Source organism: Haemaphysalis longicornis, unplaced genomic scaffold, assembly GCF_048455015.1.
Source record: "Haemaphysalis longicornis isolate Haplotype H1 unplaced genomic scaffold, Haemaphysalis longicornis Haplotype H1 scaffold_9, whole genome shotgun sequence".
NCBI classification, from domain to species: Eukaryota; Metazoa; Arthropoda; class Arachnida; order Ixodida; family Ixodidae; genus Haemaphysalis; species Haemaphysalis longicornis.
In genome coordinates this window covers 27,971,724-27,997,684 of record NW_027526460.1, presented here as the reverse complement: position 1 = coordinate 27,997,684, position 25,961 = coordinate 27,971,724, and positions in this window count along the sequence as shown.

Genomic DNA, 25,961 nt, shown 5'->3' with positions numbered 1-25,961 from the left:
CACTCACTCCTCTGGTGGTGTAGCGATTGTCTTGCAAAAGTCTGTCCCCTGCTCACCTCTTCAGTTGCTCACTGCCCTCGAAGCTGTGGCAGTCCGAGCAATCCTCTTTAATAGGTTAATAACAGTTTGCTCTTTATACGTTCCCCCGGATTACCGTCTATCGAGCTCAGAATTCGAGTCCCTCAAAGATGAGCTCCCGGAACCCTTCTTATTGGTAGGCGACTTTAATGCTCACAGTGAACTCTGGGGGTCTCAACGGACAGATGCCCGGGGCCGCTTGCTAGAAAAGTTTTTATTTTCTTCCGGAGCTTGTCTATTCAATAAAAAACAGCCGACATACTACAACACTACACACAACACATACTCACACATAGACCTGGCAATCGGCTCTTCTGTCCCCTTTCCATCTGTTGAATGGGGAGTTGACAATAATCCTTATGGGAGCGACCACTTCCCAGTCATCCTGAAAAGCATTGACAAAATCCCTAACAGCTTCAACTCCTATAAAAGGTTTAGGGAATCTGCTGCAGACTGGCTGAAATTTAAACAACTATCTCAGCTTTCATACACATCTTTAAGCCATTTGGGCATTGATGAAGCCTGTGAACTGATTACGGCCCATATACTTCATGCCGCTGAGTGCTCAATTCCACAAACATCTGGTGCCACACCTAACGCTAGGAGGCCGTGGTGGAATGACGAGTGTCGGCATGCACGGAAGGCGCAAAATAAGGCATGGGGTGTCCTCCGCAGGTATCCCACTTCTGAAAACCTAATTTCCTTCAAACGCGCGAAAGCACAAGGAAGGCGCATTCGCCAGCAAGCCAAAAGGGAGAGCTGGCGCTCTTTTGTGACTTCTATCAATTCATACACAGATACAGGCAAGGTATGGAATAGAATTAAAAAGCTTAATGGACATAAAACACACAGCCTACCCTTGGTTAGCAGTGCGGGCGACACCCTGGAGGACCAGGCCAACGCACTTGCAAAACACTTTCAATATATTTCGAGTTCTACTCACTACACGAATACTTTTTTACGACACAAATCATCCATGGAGAAAAAACCGATTAGAGATAACAGAACATCCGATGAACCATACAACTCGGATTTTTCTTCAACAGAGCTTTTGGTTGCCCTAGGAACATGTAAGGCTTCAGCACCGGGGGAAGATAGGATATCCTATGCAATGATACAACATCTGCACACAGAAACTCTCCAAACACTTTTGCACTTTTTCAATAAAATTTGGGTGGCAGGATACTTTCCGAGAGCTTGGAGAGAAGCTGTTGTAGTTGCCGTACTAAAAGAAGGGAAAGATGCCTCACTACCTGCCAGTTACCGACCAATAGCTTTAACAAGTTGCTTGGGAAAGCTTTTTGAAAAAATGGTAAATAAGAGGCTAATGTATTTTCTTGAATATAACGGCATCCTGGACAGTTGTCAGGCGGGTTTTCGATCAGGTCGAAGCACAACTGACCAGCTGGTAGCCTTCGAGTCATATGTCAAAGATGCTTTCATCCACAAACAGCACTGTCTTTCTGTTTTCTTTGACATAGAAAAAGCATATGACACAACTTGGCGCCACGGCATACTGCTTGATCTCAAGGCTTTCGGTGTGTCTGGGCGTATGTTAAACACTATTGAAAGTTATTTGTCACAGCGAATGTTTAGGGTAAGAATAGGGACAGTTGTATCCAGAACGTACATACAAGAAAATGGTGTTCCCCAAGGTGAAGTATTAAGCTGTACTCTATTTGTAGTTAAAATGAATTCGCTTGGAAAATCCTTGCCACCCACAATCTCCTACTCACTGTATGTTGATGATGTTTATATTAGCTTTAGGTCTTCCAACCTGTCCATCTGTGAAAGGCAAATACAGTTAGGTGTAAACAGGCTCCGGAAATGGACAGAGGAAAATGGTTTTAAACTGAATCCTCAGAAAAGTACATGTGTTTTATTCACAAGACAGCGTGGAATTCATCCGGAACCTGACATTACGCTGAACGGAGAACGGATTCCCGTCAAAAAAGAACACAAATTTTTAGGTGTTATACTTGACGAAAAGCTAACATTCATACGGCACATAAAAACACTCAAACAGAAATGCCTAAACACCATAAACATTTTAAAAGTTTTGTCGCATCAGTCTTACGGTGCTGACAAAGATTGCCTTTTACGCCTCTTTATCAGTTTAGTTAGGTCCCGTATAGACTACGGAAGCGTAACATACGGGTCTGCATCTAAAACTGCCCTAAAAATGTTGGACCCAGTGCTACATTTGGGCCTTCGCCTTGCCTCGGGAGCCTTCAGGACAAGTCCAATTCAAAGTCTCTATGTAGAATGTGACCACTGGTGCCTAGAGCACCAGCGTGCTTATACAGCACTGCTGTATGCTACTAGCACAATGTCTGTGAAGAATCACCCGTGCAGTTAATTTCTGAATGACGTCTCATCTGCCCATTTGTATTTAGCGCGCCCTTCGATCCTTGCCCCTTTATCCTTACGTGTCAAAGGCCTTGCAGAGGAAATAGGGGTGTCTTTCGATGAGGGCATGAAGACTTCCATCGCCGACGAAGTCCCGCCTTGGGAAATGTCAACGATTCGTTGCGACACATCCTTTAAACGCATTGATAAGCGCCGTGCACCTCGTGAGCTGATCTCCCAGCATTTTTTAGAACTACAACACACATATCCATACACCTCATTTTACACGGATGCCTCGAAGTGTGCTTCCGCTGTGTCGTGTGCTGCACATGGCCCGGATTTCGCCAGCACGAGGACCTTGAACAAAAATACCAGTATCTTTACAGCAGAAGCTTATGGTATTTTAATCACAGTGGAGCACATTACACAGAACAAAATACAAGAATCAGTTATCTACACAGACTCCTTAAGTGTCGTTACGGCACTAGGTTCCTTTAAACCTACAAAAAATGTTGTCCTCAATCACCTTTTTAAAGCTCTTGTGACTGCTCATAAATTACAACTAAAAATACTTGTTTGCTGGATCCCTGGACACAGTGGCATTCTAGGCAATGAAATTGCCGACCAGAACGCCACTTTGGCAGCCCTCCATAGTGGTGTTGACGTCGCGGAAATCCCTTACCTCGATCTGAAGCCAGTGATCCGAAGGGGAATCCGTAAACGCTGGCAGGACACGTGGGACACACACACAGAAAACAAGCTCCACTCAATAAAACCCCACCTAGGAAGATACACAACAGAAAAACAAAACAGATTCATTGAAGTATCGATTTGCAGACTACGCATCGGCCACACTTACGCTACGCACGCATATCTTTTAAATGGCACACCCCCACCGGTTTGTGATAAGTGTGGGGACCGGCTCTCCGTCCTCCATGTGTTAATTGAGTGCGCATCCTGCAATGAGGCCAGAAAACGGCATTTCCCTAAAATCTATACTTTCAACATTCCGCTACACCCGTCACTGTTCTTAGGAGATGAACCTATGTTCACAAACAAGTCCCTTTTAAGTTATCTTGCAGATGTCAAGTTTTTAAAGCTCATTTCGTACAGTGCGTGACCTCAGAGCCTACAAGCATTGAGCAAAGCCTTCATGTTTTCATTGTTCGCACGAGGGGCCCGCTGCCGTAGCGTGCTCTTCGGCTCGAGCTACAGTCGCGTTCCATTCACAATCCCTTTTATCCGCCATTATGAACATCTCCATTTTTTAGTCTACGGGCCCTCTACACCCATATATACAGTATTTTAGGATATATCATACTCATTTCATACATATTTTAAGCTCAAACCTGACTATTGACGGACCACTTAACATAGTTTTGGCGCTCTTTGGTCCTAGTTACCCTTGCGCCAATAAACACAAACATACATACATACATACTCTCTCCGTGCTCCAGGCAATCTGCCAGCGTCTTGTGAAGCAATTGAAAGGGTACGCGCATCACATAACGCATCCCGATCAGAGTAAAAAAGTGGCGGTCATACCGTATGTACATACGTCTTCATAACAACAAACAAAACCGAAGCTTTCCCAAAAGGTGGAGGGCGGTGCGATGTCTACGAAAAGCTAATTTTACTTTCGTAGCGTATATAGTGCCGAAGTTGCCCTCTTAATAGCCCGTCTATATTATCTCGATGCTTAGCCGCGTCATAACGCTCCGTTGGAACGGCAAATTCACCCAGCCACACAATCTCTGACGCTAATGCCACAGTGTCTAACGTTACTGCATTCCCGCCACCGCCTGCCGCAGAGCACTTCAGAGTGCTGCAAAAGAAAGAAAAAACGAGCAACTAGACACAGCCCACACGTTTGAAGGACCTGGATGGGCATTTCGCACACTCATGGCTAGATGCAAGCTAAGTCTGAATCTCAAAAGAGAAAGGAGGAAACTCGTGAAAACTAAGAAACCCCGCATAGACTCAGTCAGAGCCAGATCGACAGAGTTTAAATTAACTCTTCAAAACAAATTCTCCCTTCTAGACGAGCACAACGAGGTCAGTGTAAACAGGCTAAATGACAACCTATCATCAGGATCAGTGCATAAGCAGCAACTGTAGGAGAGGCAACATGTAGAGAACAAACTGGAAAATTAACTAACAAAACGATGGAACTATTCGCCAAACGTAAGAACCTGGAAGTGTCAAGTACGGCAGAATAGATTGAACTAGCCGAGTTGTCGAAACTGATTAACAGAAGTAAAACAAACGAAATTCGTGCATATCACACGGCAGTGATCCAGGAAACGCTGCGAATAGGGGGAAGATTAAAAGCAACTAAGAGAAAGCTAGCCATCGGCAAAGACAGGATGCCCGAATTCAGAGATGAGCAGGGAAACATTACCCACAACTTAGACGAGGTAATTAGCAGAACCATTCTACACCATTCTGTATGCCAGCAACGTTAGACCAGGGGAAACCACTGAGAATACAAGCTCAACTTGTGATGTCCCATTAGTAACTAAAGATGAAGTTGGAAAGGCCCTCGAAGGTATGAAAATAGTAAGAGCTACAGGTGACAAACGCATAACTGTAGATATTTTGCAGGAGGGAGGACATAATGTACTGGAAAAGCTTGCTGTACTATTCTGATTCATAAGAAGGGATATCCCAAGGACCTCAAGAATTACAGACCCATCAGCCTTGTCTCAGTTGTTTACAAGCAATTCACCAAAGTTATAGGTAGCCGCATAGGTGACAGCCTGGATTCCCAGCAACCTAGATAGCAGGCTGGTATTAGGAAAGGGTGCTCAACCACGGATCACATCCATGTCGTCAACCAAGTGACAGGAAAATCCGCAGAGTACACTAAACCCCTTTACATTGTTTTTATAGATTGCGAGGAAGCGTTTGATTCCGTACTCACCATAGCTGTTTTAGAAGCACTAAAATACCAGCGAATAGAGGAAACCTGAATAATATTTCTAGAAGACATATATAAGATAACCTTCGATAACCTTCCACAAGCACAGCGATAAATTTCCGATCAGAGAGGGATTAAGACAGTGAGATACCGTCTCTCCAGAACTATGCACAGCGTGTCTGGAGGGGGTATTTATGAAGCTTCACTGGGAAAACATTGGATTAAGAATAAACGGAGAATACTTGAGTCATTTGAGGTTTGCAGACGACATAGTAGTACTGAGTAAGACTGCAGAGCACCTGCACTTGCAAACAATGCTTCAGGAACTACAATAAAAAAATCGTGGCCTTGGGGCTCAAAATAGATATGAATAAATTAAAGTAATTAGGAATGAGCATGCTAAAATTGGCCTATTCAGCTTAGGAAACGAAACGCTGGACGAAGTAAAAGAATAGAACTACCTCTGACAGATGGTTAGTGCTGACCCCAACCATGAGAGGGAAATGTGGCGCAGAATAGGTATGGGTTGGGGAGCACTCGGCAAGCTCTCCCTAATAATGAAAAGTAAGCTACCTGTGTCCCTCAAAACAAAAATCTGGAACCAGTGCATACTGCCAGTAATGACGTGTGGAGCTGAAACTTGGCGTCTTACTAAACAACGAGGAACCAAACTTAGGCTGGCTCAACGGGCCATGCAACGAATAATGGTAGGAGTAACACTCAGGGACAGGAAACGAGCTACCTGTATCCAAGAACAAACTAGAATAGAAGATAACATAGTTGAAATTAAAAAAAGTGGACTTGGGATGCCCATGCAGTCAGGCGAACCAAAAACCGGTGGACAATTAGGGTAACAGAGTGGATACCAATAGATGGGTTTAAACGAAGGGGTAGGCTAGTAATCCGTTGGAGGGATGAAAAAAGGAAATTCGGGGGTAAACTGTGGACTCGAGCAGCGCAGGACGGGCTCAGTTGGAGGTCAATGGAAGAGGGCTTCATCCTGCAGTCGACCTGAGTAGGATGATGATGATCATGATGACAATGATGGTGGTGATACGATAAAACTTTCCGGGGGTTTGCTTGCATGTCATGAACTCAGCATGGCTTGCAAGGCTATGTATTTCTAACATGGCGCTACCCTAATTCACCAATATTTCTTCACTGCCTTCCAGATTTTTGAGCCAGTAGTATTTTATAGGAGGCGATCCAGACCAGTTTGGTGTGCTTCTGTCGTTCCGTAACGCATAGAAAAGTCGCAGAGGGTTTCGCGACAATACTCAATCTTTCATGAGGCGTGCAGGCTCACAAGGAAAAAAAAAGCTTATTGATTCTTTCTTCTTTTTTTGTGTCTCATTTATCGAATACATTCTTTTAACCAATGACATGGCGTAAAAATTTAAGTATGGCTGTGATTTTTTTCTTTTTCTACTCAGAGCACTCTTTTCAAACAAGACATGTTTTGAATGTGGAGCTTTACTCGAAGCGTGAAACATTCAGACCAAACGCTTGTTGGCACTCGCACGCGCGTCTTAGAAAATGGACGGACAGAACAGAGAAGATCCGTGGAATCGAGTCTTCGCAGTACCTACTCTCATTTGTATTCACGGGCGGTGTGTAGCAACATTTTTCACTCGCTTCCTCGCGTCCACATTGGAAGGAGTTTCTGCGGTGTAACTCTAACCGTCAGCGCGTTTTTAGCATTAGTTGTCGTGAAGCGAAACGGAATTTTTTTTTTCGCTTAGGCGAAACAATAAAAATAAAAACCAGCGGGAAGCGCCATTTTTCTTTAGACGTCGTGGAAGCAAGGACAGGTTCCGGCACCATCCACTGCCATTGTATACGGCGTCGGATACAGGAAAAGGGAAACTTATTTTCTGCTAGGCTTGCACCACGAAAAACGGCGACATAAATAAAAACAACAATATCGTGCGAAAAGCTGGGGATGTAAAGAAAGGAGGTTAAAACTGGAGACATATGAAGGCGACACACACAGAAAGACACAAAAAATTCAAACTGAGCAGATTCGACAATTTCGAAAAACTTTATACTTGCGTTGATTTATATTTGGTAGAACAGGAGGAAAGAAACCACCGCAATTTCTATAGGTGTTGTAATTTCCCGCCTTTGTGAGATAAACGCTGTGGAAACCCAATAGACAAGGAAATGGGGGACGCGGGGACTGTCAAAGATGCGGCTGTAAATTAGGAACCCTGTTAAAGTACGGGTGACACTTGATTGGGAATGCCTCGGTGTTCAAAAAAACCAGGAACAGCTGGTTTTGCGCCTCTAGCTGGCCCCTCTTCGGGGTTCGTAAACGCTTTCTTCCAACACAATTCTCGGCTGATGGATGGAGTTGATATGTTTCTATTTTTACTTGAAATTGTTCCAGCGAAGCTGTTTACGGCTTGAGTTCTGTACATTTTTGCTTTGAATGTACTAAAACTCAGATCCCAAATTGGCGCAGAATGGTATGATTTTATGCAGTAGGCTTATGCGTCTCAACACCTGAATAGTTACCAATGGGCGCCATTTTCTAGATCAGTAGACTCTCAGGTAGATAAAAATTAAAGGTAGATCGTAAGAAATTCGTGAGCATCTCGTTTCTTCTTTTGTTCAGCACTGTCTGCATACTTTCACCGTCGAACACTATCCGCATTCTTTCGACGTCTACTCGTCGCTGCAGTGGTCGCACACTCCATTTCACAGTTTCATAAACGGTGATAAACGGCTATACTACAGACGTCTAGTTCGGATGCCTCTCCGCGGTGGCAGCATGGTGGGAACATGGTAATAGTATGTTTTCTGGTTTTGTTTAGTTTGATAATCTTACATTGGCCTCCCTAACCGCTCGGCAAGCGAAGTTGTCCGGTCCGCCACGCGCGCCTTTGTCGCTTTTTGTGACCCACTAAAGCCACCTTGGAGTGGTGGGGCCCCACAGGGCCCTTGAACGGCTTATGTATAAAATCATAACCCTATTTAGGTTCACTTCAGGTCGAACGGCTCTTCCTTCGCCCCCGCAGTGCTTTTATCCTTCGCTGTCCGAATCGACTCATCCCTCCCATCGAGTTATCAGCCTTTTCTCTCTTTTATTCCCTCCCCCCTCTCGGTAGCCACTGTATTGCCGCTCTGGTGATCCACTCTTTTCCAGCTCTCCACATTGCACGTCCAGCCCAACATCCATTCGTTCTTCTCCATTAGAGAAGTGATATGTTCCACTCGAGCTTCCTTCCTAATCAGCGACTCCAAGCGATGCACAAAGTAACTAAACGCCACGTCCCCGACTGTTACTTTTACATGGCTCTGTTGTTCCTCACCGGATTACTATCCTCGATCGCCGAGAAACTTGTGGTTGTCGAGGGAATATCGGTGCACACGCACTGTGTCATTGCACCCTTAATCCATGCATTAGAGGAGTGAGTGTTCCAACGAACTCAGCCAGTTGGATGATCGGCCATTCATGGCGCATGCAATCTATGAAGACTGCCTCTGACCATCACGCTCAGAGAACGTGACAAAAGCTCATCTAAGTGTATCCACACCACCGGCCTATGTAGAGCCTCCAATAAAGACTATGTGCGACACGGGTCTCCGTTACTGTTACTTTCTTTCTAACAGCAGAGCTGTTTAGGCCTATGCAAATCCATTCGTGGTAGACAGGAAACCAAGAAGCCTCAAGAAAAAAAATGTGGTTATGGAGGGCCATGAAACCGGCAAACTAGAAAATGGACCGCCATGAAGGCGTTAGGGGTACGGGTTAGCAGTGGTGAAGAACCACAACGTGCACTCAATTGCAAAGGCAAAAAAAAAAAAGAAAAACGCTTCCAGTGGTCGGGATCGAATCTGGGTCCCCCGCGTTAAGAAACCCGCGTCCGCCCGATTGAGCTACCATCGCAATCGGCGCACAGCATTTCCTTTGGGTTCGTTGCGCGTGCGCTGTCTTTGGACTTGGCGGCGGGCTCTAACGTGTTATTAACGTGGTCCACTTTGGGAGCCATGTGAAAGCCTGCGGACGAAACGATCCAGGTCTGCCAGTCGTGGAGAACTTTCAGCGACAAAGTTCAGAAATAAATGGGAGGTGATGAAATATGGAGAGGAAACTTGGCGCCTTACTAAGCAAAGCAAACTCAGGTCGGCTCACTGCCATGGAACGAATAACGATCGAAGTAACACTTAGAGATCGGAAATGAGCTTCCTGGATCACAGAACAAACTAGAGTAGAAGATTTCATGGTTCAAAGACGCAGTGAAACATCCCCCTCGTGAGGGGCATGATCAAATGCAGAGCATTTCCGGGGGCGCACGACGTTAAGTAGTTTGCGTTACGTTAATGTTGTTGCACTTGTGGCAACTGCTGACGAGAGAGCGCTCGTCAGCAGTAATTTGAATGAGTCAACGATATAAGGCGCGTTCGTAGTGTTCCATTCTGTGTCCGCTTTGTGGCGCAGTGGGTAGAGCACCATGTACATTGCGTTCCGCCAGCAGGGTCGAGGGATCGAAACCGGGAGCCGGATAGTATTTTTTTATATATATAGTAGGGAGGGGTGCGGTGCGGACTACGGACGTCAACGCGGGTGACATCGTGAGTTACTGAAATGCTCTGCATTTAATAAGGAAAAAGAAATGTACTTAGGCGGGCCACGTAATCAGACTAAATGACAATGGGTGAACTACCAGGGTGTACACCGAGAGACGGGTATAGGAAAAGACAACGGTGATAGAGGAGCGAAATATGGAAATTCGGAGGCAAAGAAAAGACTCGAGCAGCGCGGGAGGACAGAAGCGGTTGGAGGTCGGTGGGAGAGGCCTTCGCCCTACAGTGCTGCTGCTGCTTATGATGATGCAACAGCCGTGTCTCCGGAGAAGGGAAAGGGGCCGCCAGGTCCGCTGTTTCTCCTGCCTTGCACCCGGAGTACAAGCTGTTCCAATTTTTTTGCGCTCTGTCTTTCCCCCAAAATAAGAAAGCTACCTGACTCTGTGTCGATTTAACATCCCTGCAGTATTTTTTTATTCCTATTATCCCTATTTGCCAAAATGAGTTCCCGAGGCTGTCCCGAGTGTTGTAGATTCCTTTGGGACATAGGGCATTATGTATATCTCGGATAGAGATGGTGGAAGATAAATGAAGGCACATAGACAGGCACACATCCACTCCGGTTCGTCTCGGGGAAATTAAGTTTAACACCGCAGTCAGACCCCAACCGGGAAATGCCTTCCCGCGGGAGGCAGGAAGCCGCGTGCCACGGCGGATACGTGTGCTGCTTACCCCTGCACGTTTTGTAAGCTGCAGCCACTAAATGCAATTCCAGACCACACCATTCATCCCTGTCCAATGTATGCCTAGTTCAACTAGCGCCTGTTTAGCCCACGATAAAGCCGGTCGTGGTCTAGGTGAAGCCTTTCGCATAAGGGAGCTTTGAACCTTATAAAGGGCCTCCCAGTTCTTTAACTAGAGATAAAATTTTACAAAGAAATGGGTTTTGATTTTGATTGATTGTAGGGTTTAACGCGCCGACGCAACGCAGGCGATGAGGCGTGCCGTAGTGGAGGGCTCCGGAGTAATTTTGACCACCAGGGGATTTTTAACGTGCGCCAAAATCTCGTACACACGGGCGCTGAAAAACAAACTTCACGATCGTAATTCGTTCGAAAAGGGGAGAGGCGCATTCCCGTGTTACCATATGAAGAATATGATTGCAATTAGAACATTTAGATGCGGAGCAAAGCTGCGGTCCTAGTGAGGCGCTGACGCTTTTAAATGCAAATGCAACCGCGATTGATGCAACGAAAAGTGGGCGAATTATGGCAAACTGTCGCTTTGGGGAGGGAGGGTTGTACTGCTTGGAGTGCTTTAAGGTACCACTTATTTGTAATGCCCCCAAGAATCGAGCAAAATAACCTTGACGGCTTCGCACGTGCTTCAACAGGCACCCTTCGCTTAAAGAGGCGGAAAGGGTGACGTCTGTTGGGAAAGAACAATGATGCCTGTTGAACCCGATCGGTCGAAGGGAAGCAGACAAGATCAACCGTTCCGAACTGCCACCCCTTCTTCTTTCTCACTTTTTCTACATCCCCCCCTCCCCCCCTCCCCCCTCCCCCCCTCCCCCCCCCCTCCCCCCAACTTCCCAGGAAGGTACACGCCCAATCTGTCCTCCCGGGAAGATGCACGCCCACAGCTCTTTTTCTACTACGTCAACATATAAAGGCAAGAGTCCCGGCAGTCTAACTAAGCATTAGTCGTTCAAGTCACAGTAAACTTCGCGACGTGCGAAGGGGCCGGGGCATTCTGGGGTGCCTTAAAAAACCACACGGTGGTGCTGGTTGTTGATTTAAGCTTTTCCTCGGAGCAGAAAATAGAAAGTGACTTAAAACGAGAGAAAAATTGGCTTACTTTGTCATACGTCAAGTTCAAATAGCTGTTGTGGGCAGTGCCTAAACTTTCTCCGTTATGTTTTTCTGAGCCACAGCGTAATTCATGCAAGAAGAAAAAAAAAAGTGTGCGTTTTGTCAAGACCATACAACCCTATTTTTGAAGGACGCCTTTGTACTGCCTACAACAATCGTTGATTGATTGATTGTGAGGCTTGACGCACCCACGCAACGCAGGTGATGAGGCGCGCCGTAGTAGAGGGCTCCGGATTAATTTCGACCACCCGAGGATGTTTAACGCGAGACGATATCTCGTACACACCGGCGTTTTTGCTTTTCGCCTCCATCAGAAAAGCGGCCGCCGCAGCCTGGAACCAAACCCACGTCCTCGTGCTCAGCTGCACAACGCCGTAGCCACTGAGCCACCCTACAACAATAGTTAGAAATGTAAGGCTTATCTTTATCTCTTTCATTTTTCAATATGGCGAGAGCTAAAATAGCCACGTTGCAACAAAGTGACAATGTCGAATGGAACTCTGTTTAAACGGAAAAGCAGTCATTGTAATCGCCCTTTTACACATTGAGAATAGTTCCTGCGGCCTTTGAAGGCCTTCAGAATAGAAATAAAAGGCCTAAAAAGGAACAAAAAAGGCAAGCAGCGACAGACGCTGAACATAAGCTTCTCTTCTAAAGCGCAAGTATCCTACTTACGGCTAGAAAAGGCTTTAGCGTGCGTGCCTCGCTCCCCGCTTTTCGTGCCTCGTCTCCCGATTCCGTTATTCGTCCCTGTGCGTTAGCGCCCCTCTCAGCCAAAGCCAAAGTGGCCCCCATTTATCCCGGCTTGATCGACCTCACCATTAAAAATGGGGCTCACCTGGAATTCAACACCACCCTGAACAGCGTGCTTCTTGGCAGTGACATTCAGCTGGCGGCAAAGCTTGCTTTACAAAATGTAGAAGATGGATTGAACGTATGGCGATATGCGGGTGAGTATAAAAAATAGAAGAAAGGGCCGCTGTAAACACGCCTGTTAAACCAATCTATGTAATGGGTTCTCGGAATGCCAGAAGGAGCTTTCAAAAAAACGTCTTATAATTGCCTGGGTGACGCCAGCACTCGGAATAACGCGATCTCATGAAATTATTTTGGGCCCCGTCTCGTTAAGATCGCCGACAAAGCCTTTTGTGAAGCCTGTTCTGGGTCGGTGTTCCTGCTGTGTACGTACACCTCCCAGCGCCAGAACCCATCCGATGCAAAGCGCTGACTGGAAAATAGCTTGCTCAACGAGGTGAAAATCTCCGGTCACTGCTCACACCCGTCTCATCTAAAAGGGCACCCAGAGCGCTTGCTTTGCTTTAAAGGTGTACTGGGCTGTTTGACCGGTGCTAAAGGCCATGGTAGCGCGAAAACACTTTGGTGTCCTTCCAATCGGTGAAAAATGGTGTCCATCGAAGTGGCGTGCAGTCTAAGGAGTGCACAAAACAAAACACGTTCGTTTCTGATTTAAGATTGAGCACACTTCCTAGCTAATTAGCTGACTAATGCTTGAAAGACTCGGTCGTTATTCTAGTCGATAAATATGGCGATTTCCGCATTCCTACCTCACCGTAGGCCTCTTACTGTTGGTGCAACACTCCAGTCCAATCCACCTCTCCACGGAGGACAGCAGGCAAGTCGCATCCCCCACAGGCACAACGTTAAAGGGACCCTGAAACACTTTCAATAAGCGCCTTCACTCCTTCCTTCACGTCTGGAAGCACTGCGAAAGCTATACTTATCTCCAGCACGGAGCGGCACTGCGTGATTAGCTCGTCGCACCAGATACGCCTTCCATTCCTGCTTTGTTTTTCTAGCTTTCTTTTTTTAAGCTGCTATCGAAAAGCCTTTATTGCTGCAACTGATGGAAAATCGGCCAACAGCCACTAGATGGCCTTAGTGACGTGATTCAAGCCGTCGAGAACGTAAAGACAGGGAAAGAGAGAAAAATCTTTTGAGCGAGTTTACAAGTTATCTGATAGAGCGCAGTAGTTTTTGGCTGAGGCACTTTGCGACCCCCTAATCTAAGTACTGGGTGGGTTGGGTGACTACGTTCTGCAAGCAATTAAGGTTTCAAAAAAGTTAAAAAAAATCGTTGCAGGGTCCCTTATGTCATCGATGAGCGCGTTAATCCTGGTTATGCTTGCGCGCCCCCCGCCCTCCAACATACGCACACATAAAGGGGCGAGCGGTCATGTTAGCGTGCTTAGATGGGAAAAACTCCGGCGAAAGTGTCTCTCAAGGAGCGCTTCAAGGATGCAACACAAAACACCAGCTCTGGAGGTAAAACGTTTTCGTTCTACGGAATTTTACTCACTGACACGATATGTGCGAACCAAGATATTAACAGCTTCGCTGTAATAAACAGGACCACAATGTAAAAAGAATACAGAAAAAGGAAAGTTAGCTTACAGAAGGTCAGCAGGATAAAAATAGAACCTGGTCGCCGAAAAACGAGGAACGACGTTTGCGCGGAGTGACCACACTTCAGCTCACTCCATTGAGTACTAAGTACTCACTGGGTACTGAGTGATATCCAAATCCCTCCGCTGAGTACGGAGTACTGAGTACTCCTGATCAGTACTTGGCCGTTGCCTTCTTAGAGGGCCGTTTTGTTCTCATTTCAGGTGGCAAGAGCAAACGGTCACATTGATTAGTATTGGGAAGGGGCAGGATAAAGATGAAGAAACACGATAAACATAAAGATAAAGATAAAGATAAAGAAGGGGCAGGATAAAGAAACACGACCGAAAAGAACAAAAGACGCCAAAAGCAGGCATAGGAACCACTGTTTCTTGACCGGCCGCACTGGACGTGGTTATTGCTCCTTGGGTTTTCGGTGACGCCTGTTCACCCGTGCTTACACTATCTGGTGCCCTTGTCGCCAGCTCTGAAACAAAGCCTCCTTTTCTTTCTTGGGGCTGTGTATAGATGAGTCGGACCGTTTTGTTACGGAGGAAGCTGAACCTTTGGAGCATGCGACAAGGAGGGCTCTTTCTTCGGCGACCCGAAGAAGTCGTCAGCCTAACAGCCTCGCCTTTTTTTTTTAGTTATTTCTTCTCTTCCCTTGCAGTCATTCTTGGGATAACTGCGTCCCCAAAACAGTGCACGTCTAACGCTCATTCCAGCATTATTAGACGCCTCCTCTATTGTCCTAAAGAAAAGACCGCGGCCATCCTGAAAGTGTATTCTCTTACTATGAAATTGCGTTGGGGTTTATATCACGTTTGTTTTCTCTGATCAGTTACCAATCGGCTGAGCGACGCCTTTCATGATACCTGTTATAATTTTCGGCTGTAGAACTTGCAATGTACAGGAGTTTAGAAGTTCACATTGAGGTTTCGGTGTCGAACGTGGACATGGACAACGACGCGCTGGGTACAAGAGGGCTGCGGAAGAATTTAGAATTAAGACCACACGCGGACCATCAACGTACGCGAGAATACCGCCACACGGGCGTTTTCGTCTTTCGTCTGCATGATACAAATGCCCGCCTCGGCGGGGTCGCCCAGTATTCTCCGACTTAGCTTCGCAACGCCTTAGCCTTCGTTTCTTAATGTAAACTTGGACCGAAACTACGAGTTACTTATTCAAGACAGCAGGGACCACTTGCGAATGTTTCACCATGCTTACGCAATGCGTAAATAGCGATGCCGACGTATTTCTGACGTATTTATGGTTCTAGGTATACCAACGCTCTTTCCCCCTGTAGAAAAAAAAAAAAACTTCGGGCAATCATTAGTAATCTACTTGTCTACTCAGAGTCGGCCTTTATGTTGAGACAAAATTCAGTGCATGCTTAATATCGGTTATAAATATAAAATTGCTGGCGATGGGGTATATCGCATAACAGAGAGAGACAACCTTTAATAGAAAAGGATGACCACTGGTCACGATGGGGGAAAGGAATGGGGAGGGAGGGTAAGGGAAAATAAACAAATTAATGCTGGTCGTTCTCAGTAGAGTCAATAACTGGGCCAGTTCTTGGAACCTGCAATCCATGGGCCAGTTCATGGTGATCGCAATAGGGTTTGTGCACATACACCAGTTCGTTCGGGGGAGGACCCGCTCAAACAACCCGTGCCAGACCGCTTTTAATTGAATAAACCGCTATTACATATAATATAGTGCATCTGTTTGTTGTGGATCGGGATGGGGTTGGGGAGATTGAAATGTACGGTGCGTGGCGAAAGCTGGGCACCACCAAACTAGGTGTGTGAGGTCTGATGGAGTGGTGAAAGCCACCCGTTCCTTATGTAAAAAATATGGCAGAACAAAAACGGAGTGGTAACATTTCTCTGGTTGATTAAATGCAAGCTTTAGGTGAAATTACACGAGACAGAAAAAAAACAGAAAATAAAATATTCTTTATGCTGTACAAAAGACTGACGCTAAGACTTCCTAATCAGGAACTTGTGATGACATACCAATTTGAACTTTTTGAACGTTTTTATATAGCTAAATTACTCCGATTGAGAAGCTAGAGCAGCGAAAAAAATGTTATGAAAGAAGGATTGGTAAAGAGGGAAAGACGATGGTATTACGGAATATAAACAATATCAAAGCACCAACCCGATAAAAGCAAATTATATACGTTAATGGGAAGAACTATGCACCGGCCCGAATAAGCTAAATGGTGTTGCAGCAAATTTATATCGAAGTATTTCAAAACTCTTCCGCGAGCTTTAGTGTTGCGGGATGGAAGCGGTAACAAAGAGGCGGCCATGCGTAGAACGGACGCAATTTCACTGAACAACACATTTTATAAAATGTGCAGGATCTTTAATTCTGGGTTCCGCTTCCAGAAGCAAGCCTTAACGTTTCCGCCTTACAACATTGTTTCTTTAGATAAGGACATTAAGCGTATCATTGGGACCATGCCATAGTGGGCATACAGATTACCTTATTCCATTAATGGCATACCGAGGGTACCTTCCAAAATTAGGCGGAAGGTATGCGGCCGGAATTCTGCAAAGCACCAGAACGTTCTTGTGTTTGTTACTCCTTGAAAAAAAAACTGCGGCTTTATTATTGCTGTGTCTCAAAAAAAAAAAATCCTGATAATTTTAAAATCCCGTGCTGAAATAACAAAGGTGCCATCGCAGATCGCGTTTACTAAAGAAAAAGGCAGCATCTGCCACAAACAAAGCACTTCCTGATACAGTAAGCGCATTACATATAATTTCAACACCATTAATGATTACGTTCCAAGTGCAGCGATGGCCCTGATACGAGAGTATGCGCAAATGTGGGGTGTGATGCGAGTTGATATCTACAGATAGAGGCTCACGCTTCTTCTGGAAAAAAAATGAAGCATCAAGTTTGAATAAAACATTTTTTTGTGTCACCGGCTTCTTCATTGTTTCAAGAAATGGCTAGCATGCGCCCTGTGTTAGTTCACGCGTCCGATGGGGTTGGAATTATAATACACTAATTAAATGCGCCATGTAGACAAAATACAACCTTCTTCTACTTGAACTAAGCAGTCTTTGGTACCTGACTCACTCCATTGAGGTGCGAAAACCATTTTCAATCAAAAAAGATACACACACACAACAACTAGTAAGGGAACACAAATTTAGCGCGACAGCGACGTGTTACGGGCAGGAGAGACGTAAAATAGGTGAGAACTAGAACCTTATTTATCAGTGTATCTTCTGCCCGTTAGTATTCAATTGATGCTATCAAAATTGAACTAGAGACCCCTCTACTATAAACCAGTCATTGTTCTTGTTTGTGGTTCAGTTTGGCGGCCAGCGAATCTCATAAACAAGATTCTGTGGCATCATTGAGAAATCACCAGTAATTGGCTGGAGAGTCTCCCCTGCTTCATCTTCTGTTATACCGATCGTTGTTGGAAGTTTGCGATAAAATTGGCAGTATTGATATCAGAAAAAGCATGCTTTTTTAAAAAACTTAACCAAGCTTGCATTCTGTCGCCCTGGCCCCTCTTATAGGGTTTCTTAGTTTTGCTAATTTTCAGTGCTAGTTTTCAGATAGTTTTCAGTGAAAGTCATTTTCCATAGATGTCCGCTTTTGAAAAATCCGCGGTTGTGAATTCCGAAGCTTCCTGATTGACTTGCTTCCGTGCCAGTACAAAGAAGCAACAGACACAAATTCTTCGTTCCAAGTGCACCTCTTGTTGAAGTCAACGAGACTACCCTCTAAGCCAATCCCCTGTTTCAGCTGCACCTCAACACAATCAACTCACCAATCTATGCTGGTAACAATTAAATTGCGGCTAATGACGATGTCGAGCATTTGGCCACAATGTTCGCTCTGCGCCGTGGCATCGCCCAATGCAAGCATGACGTATTGCCCTGCGCAATGCCGCAGCGCGATTCTCATCTTTGATTCGGATGGTGTCCAGGTTTCTTTCACTTTCAAAGTTTTCTTTGTTGGCGTCGAAGATTGGTCACTCGAGTGCGTTTCCGTGACGCTTAAACGCGGTATTGCCTTAGACTGTACATTAAAACAGTTTGCTATTATATTGCTGTTATATTATTATTTATATTCAGTTACAGGACTTACATACATAACTATGCCGAAATATTCTGCTCCTTTACTTCGGAAGTGATGTGTTACTTACACGGCACAAATTAAAAGCATGTCTTAGATTTAAGGGATCTATCGGAAAAGAACGGATTCCCGAGAAACCTGACGAGAACGCTACGAAAGAGTAGCATCGTAAGGTAAGCTGTTCTAGGAAGGTGAACCGAGGTCGCGGGTTCGATTCCCGGCCGCGGCGGCCGCTTTTCTGATGGAAGCGAGCGAAAACGCCGGTGTGTACGAGATTTCGACGCGCATCAAAGGTCCCCAGGTAGTAAAAATTAATCCGCAGCCTCCACTACGGCGCGTCTCATCAATAGGAAGGTGAACCCAGTGCGCTAAAGGGATTCCAAGGCCAGGCTTGTTTGAAACTTTGAAAATAAAGAAAAAAAAAATGGCAGCATACGGGTGGAGAAACGCTACACAAGCGCTAGAAAAGCAAGGAGAAGCTTTCGTTAGTTCATTTTAGGAAGCGTAAATTCTTCCGTACATGTAGAAAGCTATCGTTGAATACCATGCCCGTGTCAAATTATTGGACTCCGTCGGCTTGAGTGCTACAAGTCGGTCACACTTGGTCTTTAACAGAAGCGTGTACCCGGTGTGAGAGGGAAAACTTGAATGATGCGATTGAGCAAAACCTGGATTCGGCTTTTGAGCAAAGTACTTCTTCGTAATATCTCTTTCACACGTCAGCCTTATGGGCATACTTTTATCATTTATTCGGCACCGTCTATTCTTCCTATTCACTCATTTCTTTTCGTCCTCGTTCTCAAATGGTGCAAATGTACGTCAATTTGTTTGCTTCCTCCTCAATAATTCATATTCCATTGCCAAGCCCGCTCAAATTCGCCGAAAAAGAACAAAAATTGTTTTACCACTATCAACTTTGCCTATGCTTTTCCATCTCTCTCTCTCCCGACGTCCCTGTAGAATTGTATTCTTTAGTTCTTTGTTATGTTTCTTTGAGGGCTCATTCGATTTCTTCAATGCTTGTTCATTTTTGCATCTTCGCCTGCCAAAGCCGAGGAGCTACAAAGCAAGAAAAAAAAAGTGGATTTCTATCCGGAACAACCTTTTCCTACCTGGAGGGAAAGCGTTTGATAAAGTATCTCTACTTACTTCTTAGTTTTTTTTTTACTCGCGCGAAAAAGGCCCGTTTTTCAAAGCTGTCCGGGCAAGACAGGTGCACGTCACAATATCGTTACCGGCGTGGGCCGTAGCTTCTTCTCTCCTCCGGATCGTTGCGTTCAGCTTTGCACACTACCCTCTACCCGTCTTCGCTGCCTTTCTTACATTTTTTATTGTTCTTATACTTAAACCTTATACTTTCCTTATACTTTATTTAAACCTTATACTTAAACCTTGTTCTTAAACGTGATGCTTTCATTGAAGACATTTTTTTTTTTTTTTGCTGTAAGTGAAAGGTGGTTATCAAGCCATTCAGCATAACGTTGCGGCAGGATAGCGCGTGGCTTATGTCCTCCGCTGTCTGTAACCTTCTCCATTTCGGCGGATGAAATTATACCTCGGCTTCAATGCCGACACGGCATTTCGGTTGCTCAGATTATTCCTGCCCTTCGCTTGCAACTTGACGCATGTTTTTGATCCAAATTCATGCATTCTTCTTCTATCCCGCACGGTGCACCTAGTCAGAAGCACCCCGCTGAGGCGAATGGAATGCAGATACATTCGAACCTCGTTTTAACGAAGTAGCATCGGGACAGCAAATCATTTTTTATAACCGATATTCCTTATGCAGTACAGGGAAAAATCGGCTATAACAAATCGACAATCTGGCTGACGCAAGAATCCTTGATACAAAATGCATTTTCTGAGGCTTCGAAGGCACTATACACAGGATAACCCTCACCTTTCTCCTTGTTCCACTTCGCGTTCAGTGAACCGGAGCATGAGTACGTGCAATTACAACAGAACAGGGTTCACCCGACAAAACAGGACTGCGTCCTTCTTTATTTGATGAAGGATGTGATCCTCGTCTGAGCAGCATGAAGTTTTCCACAGTGTTCACGAACAGAAGGGCCGTTATAGTTCTGCCGATTAGGACTACGGGGGGTTTTTCCAATTAGCTTCTCAGCCTCCTGGTCAAATATTTCTTCGTTATAGCCGATATCGCGCGGCTGTGATGGTGTCAGTTTCGTTATAAAAGAATAAGTGTCACTGAAATAAAGCGTGACCAACCAAAGTCTGTATTTAGTTGTGTATAGCAGATAATTCGCCATATCAGTGTTCGTTATAACGATGTTCAACTATATCCCACAATCTCCGTATTTTAAACCGCCTTCGTCAAAAGACGACGTGTGAGGTACAAGCGGGAGAGTGGGCGCCCACGAGGCCTCCATGGAGGCGAAGGCCTTGCCCTATGTCTTTTCTGACGAAGATAAGATGAAATTCTAAAATAAAAAACCTACTCCGAGGCCATGCGGCTACGTAAGTAAGAAGATACATAAGGCTTTTTCGCGGTTCTTACTTTTGCGCAGGCTTTTTGAACTTTCTATGCACGCCAGTGCCTGGGTACCTGTTTCACTGCGTTGGGTTGGTAGGTTGTGACAGCGTGTGATGACAGAAAGCACAGCCGCCGCATGCTATTGGCGAAAAAAGCAAAACAGAAAAGGGTAATTACAATGCTTGATGACATCGCCTGTGACACTTGTAAGAAATACCTAAGAAAACGCGGACATTTGTGAAAACACACGCGACACGCGCCGTTTCAGCGACAAGGACTAACGCACACTTTCTACTCGAATTGGGGGACGTGCACATGACATCGCCATAACGTCATTAGACACCTTTCTGTTTGTACGGGGGTCGAGGTGGTGTGTCTAAGAAATAATGTTTTTCAAATAACGCGCCCCCTGCACCCAACTCTCAGGTCACCTAGCGGATTTTTAGAAACTGTTTGATCGCACCAAGCGCACCTGTCACCTCGAATATTATTGGGGATACACACAGTTGACAAAAAGGCCCCATGTCCAGAGCCCATACCTTTATCTGTGCGATATGCTACTCGCTAGACATATAGCCAATTTTAGCCTATTTATTCCCACTTCTCGTGAGAGTCTTCTTTCCCAGGCTTTGGAATGTCAGCAGGATACAAAGCACACAAAGTAAACCACGAACTTTCAACCCACGTCATATCTGAATGCACAAGCCGTGGCGGCTCAGTGGCTCAGTGGCTAAGCTGTCCCGCGAATAAGCGCTTGGTCTCAGGTTCGCTTCACGGCCACGGCCGCCTGTGAAGTTGTCTGCGCCCTTAAAAAATCTCCGGGTGGTCTAAAAAGATTCGTAACGATTCATTATGGCGCACATCGCAGCATCTGTAAAGCTCTGGTGCGCAAAATGATAATTTCAGCGACTGCATGGGAACATGCAACCTATTTCAAGTGCAAAACGTGTTCAAATTGTAACATGAAAGCAGCGGCGTTGGTTGTATTCTAGCAGGACTCTGATGCGAATTAGTTGGTTCAGCGCCCGTTTGTGTTCTACGTGTTTCTATTCCTCGGTCCTGTTTCGTTCGCGCTGTCGGGTTTTTTTTTTTCATGCGTTGTACTCTACTGTGGTAATTGCTTTCAAATTGGTTTATTTCAATTTTCCCGACGAATACCGCGCACGCACGCACGCACGCACGCACAGCTATTTCACGAAAGTATTGAACAAGTTACATGGTGTCGCTACAAGCATGTTAATGTGAAGATCAGTGCACTTGTACACCAGTGTAGACACGGAGATTCCAGGTGCAGTGCTCGCCGAGCCCTGCAGGTGGTTAGATTCACAGCAGCACCTTTTCCGTTCATTTTTTTTTCCTTTTTTCTCCTCACTAAATTGTCAAGCCACAAGGGCGACGATGTGTGGCGGAATGGCCCTTACTGAAACGACAACTGCATGCAGATTTCAAGGCATTCTACGGACTTGGTGTCCGAACACGACCAGATTTGGTCCAAGGTGGCGCGTAATAACGCCAAGAAGCTGCAACCTTGTTATAAGAATGCTCGGCTTTCGCAATTTCCGGAGAAGCTCGTTAAAAAAGGGCCATTTGTGCGCATCTTGCAAAATCCTATCTACAGGGTTAACGCCACAGTGAAACTCTAAATGTGTTTCGGGTGTAACTTGAAAAACCCTTTCGTGAAACTGTTTTTGTAATCTTAAGGTGTGGGTGCCGATATTAATATTAAGGAGCGGGAGCCGATTTTTAACACTATGATTGCAGCAATGTCCAACCGCCCAGAGGGCAGAGCATTTGCTTATTAATGCGTATCTTTCTCTCTGCGTGCCTGTGTGTTCGAAGGTTTTGATCCGTAGCTCTCTGAATGAGCTAAACAGTAACTGTTACTTGTAGAATATCTGTAAATATAATAACGCGAAGTATGTTTTCCGATGTATTCACTTACTGTATTAGCTCAAGTAACAAGAGTTGACGTCGAATTCGTGCATGTTGTGAGCTAAGTGGAAGCCCCGTTTGCGACTTCGCGTTGTTTCTCGCCGTGCAATGCAACCGTCATCACCACTGGTTTACCGCCACGGCACCTTGCTGTCTATTCATACCCATCGTCGGCTGTCCTTCCTCTACGAAACATCATCATCAGTAACCGGGCTCGGTGGCCATCTTGCTGCCTGCCTGATCGGCCTTCTAATTAGGCGGTTCCAGCTCAACGGTCTGCCGTCTCCAACCGCCGACCTTATAATTTAGTTAATGGCGTTGACAGTAATTCAGACGGGAAGGGTGGGCTTGCGGATGTGGTAAAGACATAATTCTTGAACATGACCAAAAAGCGGCCAAGGCACAATATCCTCGAACTGGCCGGGCGTCGCTCGTCTGTTGACCCTAGAGTGGTGCTCACCAGTTTGTGCGCGCCTGTTTTCATTTTGTTCAAGCGAATCTTGTATTGGCTGATGTGTGCCCTGTGTGGTCGCGTACGCCAAAACGTGTTGCAAAGCCAAAACGAACTTTATCCACGTGCTCTAAAGACAGCGATGAAGATGATGTCCTTGAAGTGCTTGGTACGTACGCACTCGGGGGGATTGGCCAGCGATAATGTGTTGACGCGCCCCTGTTGTAGTTTATACATTTAGGCACTCTTTTGGCGCAGCCTTCACTCGCCTGCAAATAAATATTTAAAGAAACTGTAAATAAACAATTAAATAAACACCAACAGCGCTTTTTCTCAGAATGGGGCACTATAGGGCTTTTGACTGAAAAAGCCGGATGCTCGCAAACGTACCATGCACAGATGCAGAATGGTGAAATTCTTAGCAATTGCTCCCGAACCGACAAAAGATCAAAAAAATGTAGAAAATAGTTTTGTAATATTACTGTACATACCCATTAGATCCATCGCCAAAAGCTGACCTACGGAACGCAAAGTATTCTGTATCGTCCTGTGTATTTCTCTTCTTAGTCAACGTCTTTCCGCGCCAATTTTCAAGATGAATCAACACCAACTCGCCCAACTTGCTATCCTGTTATTCTGTATTTACTCGAAATAAAAGATTTTTCTTCTTTCAACGATTTCCGCTCACATTTCTAGAGGCTTAGTCGCAATCAGGCGAATGCACACTCCAATCCGCTTGTGTAGCGGCCTTCACTAGAGCGTAAAGCCATCCAAGCCGGCACACTGATTGTAGAGTTTAAGGCACCGACGCAACGCAGGCGATGAGGCGCGCCGTAGCGGAGGGCTCCGAATCAATTTTGACCACCTGGGGATCTTTAACGTGCGCCGAAATCTCGTACACACGAGCGTTTTTGCTTTTCGCTTCCATCAGAAAATCGGCCGCCGTGGCCGGGAATCGAACCCGCGTCCTCGTGCTACGCAGCACAACACCTTAGCTAGTGGGCCACCGCGGCGGGTAGCCCAGTAAACTCAAACACAGTTGAAGGTCAGCCACGTTAGGCTTCCACCCAAAACTTGCAGTATGATAGGGCGTGCGCAAAAAAAGGTCCGCCGAGAAGCTAAAGCCGCACAAGCGTCGCGTCGCCCGGGTAGCGGTAACCGACACGACGAACGAGGGGATAAAGGACGCGAGTTTCTCTGCGCGCGACAGCAGCGGCGCTAAACGAGATTTTGCTTCATCCGACAAGATGAATTGGTCGCGGCTCCACAGTCAGGCCTGCAACCACTGCGCCACTCAGAAATCTTTGTTCAACAACGCCCTCCCGTCTCACCCTTCTCTTTCCTCCCCCGCTCACTCCCCCTTCCTCCATAACAATGCTCTGTTGGTGATGATCCCCCCTTCCCCGACTGTCGCAATCTCCGCCCTATTCTCCTGCCTTGTCTCTGAGCTTCCTCCGAAATTGTAGTGGCCTGATGACACAGGCAGGTGCTTAAAAGTTCCAGCATTGAAGCCGTGCGCCACATTTGTTTTCATTACAGGGAATTAAAAAAAAAAACGGGACGGGAATGCTGTAAGCGTAGTTAGAAAATAGAAAAGAAAGTAGGATTACAATACGGGCTAGGCTGTTGGGGCTGTAAGCCACCTTTGCTCTTTCCCCGTTTTTTTTTTCTTGGTTCGAAAATGCAGGCTGACTCGACTTCAGCCCCGACTGCATTTCGGGAACCTTTTCTTTCCGGCGAAAATGTGCGTATGCAAGACTGGGGCAGCTGCGACTTCTAGTGTGCAAGGAAGCATGGTAGGGGTAACATGCACTAGATACAGCAGCTTTTAGTGCTGGAGGCGCAACTTCTTTTCATTATGGTGAACTCTAATTTACACTGTACCTGTTTTCCCTCTTACGATTGCTCTGAAAACTAATGTTTTCTACCCCGAAAGGGACAACACCTTCCCACCAAGAAGGATAACCTTTCTCTAAATCTAAGGTCGCGTATAATATTTTTAGTGTGGCACTTAAACGCCCGCTCCGTTAGTCATCGAGGGTGTCTGATGGCCACGGTATAGTTAAGGAGACTGTCTCTGGATGACCTTGCACCCAGGACTCACAACAGCACAAGAGCAAGACTGGAGGCTCATACTAACTCCATCCAACACAAGTCTCATCCCCGAACTGCACCCTCTGCACAGCCCCAGCCACCATACCCCACATTTTGTGGGCCTGCCCCCAAAACCCCTATCCCCGAATCACGACAGCTGAGCAGTAGAGAGAAGCACTGGCATCCCACGACAGGGAGGCACAGACCTCCCTGATCGCAAGGGCCGCCTCGATCGTCGTTGGGCTGATAACAACGACCACCAACTTCTCACGCTAAAGACAAGTTCAGTTTGATAAAGTTTTGTCTCTCTCTCTCTCTCTCTCTCTCTCTCTCTCTCTCTCTCTCTGGTGGCTCCGCGCCCTGGCGGCTCAACCACAACGAGGTAGTCGCTCCGCGACATGTGGATGCACGGCGCGACCGTCCCTCATTGTAGCCGAGCGATCTTAGGAGACACCGAAGACAGACGACATACAAAGAGCAGGGAAGTGGAGGAGGAATATGTGCCGAAAGTGTAAGGGGGAGGGCGGTGTGCCCAAGGAGCGCGAGGCGATCCCCAACGATGACGCTCTAGGAGATAACCGAGAGCACGAAGAGGCCACCGAGATAGAGCGAGCAGGAAAGCGGAGGATGGAAGTATGGCGAATGTGTGATGGCGAGGTCAGTCCGCCGAGGCATGCGTGAGAACGGTCCCCTCTGTGCGTTCGCTGATGCGGCGATCACTTC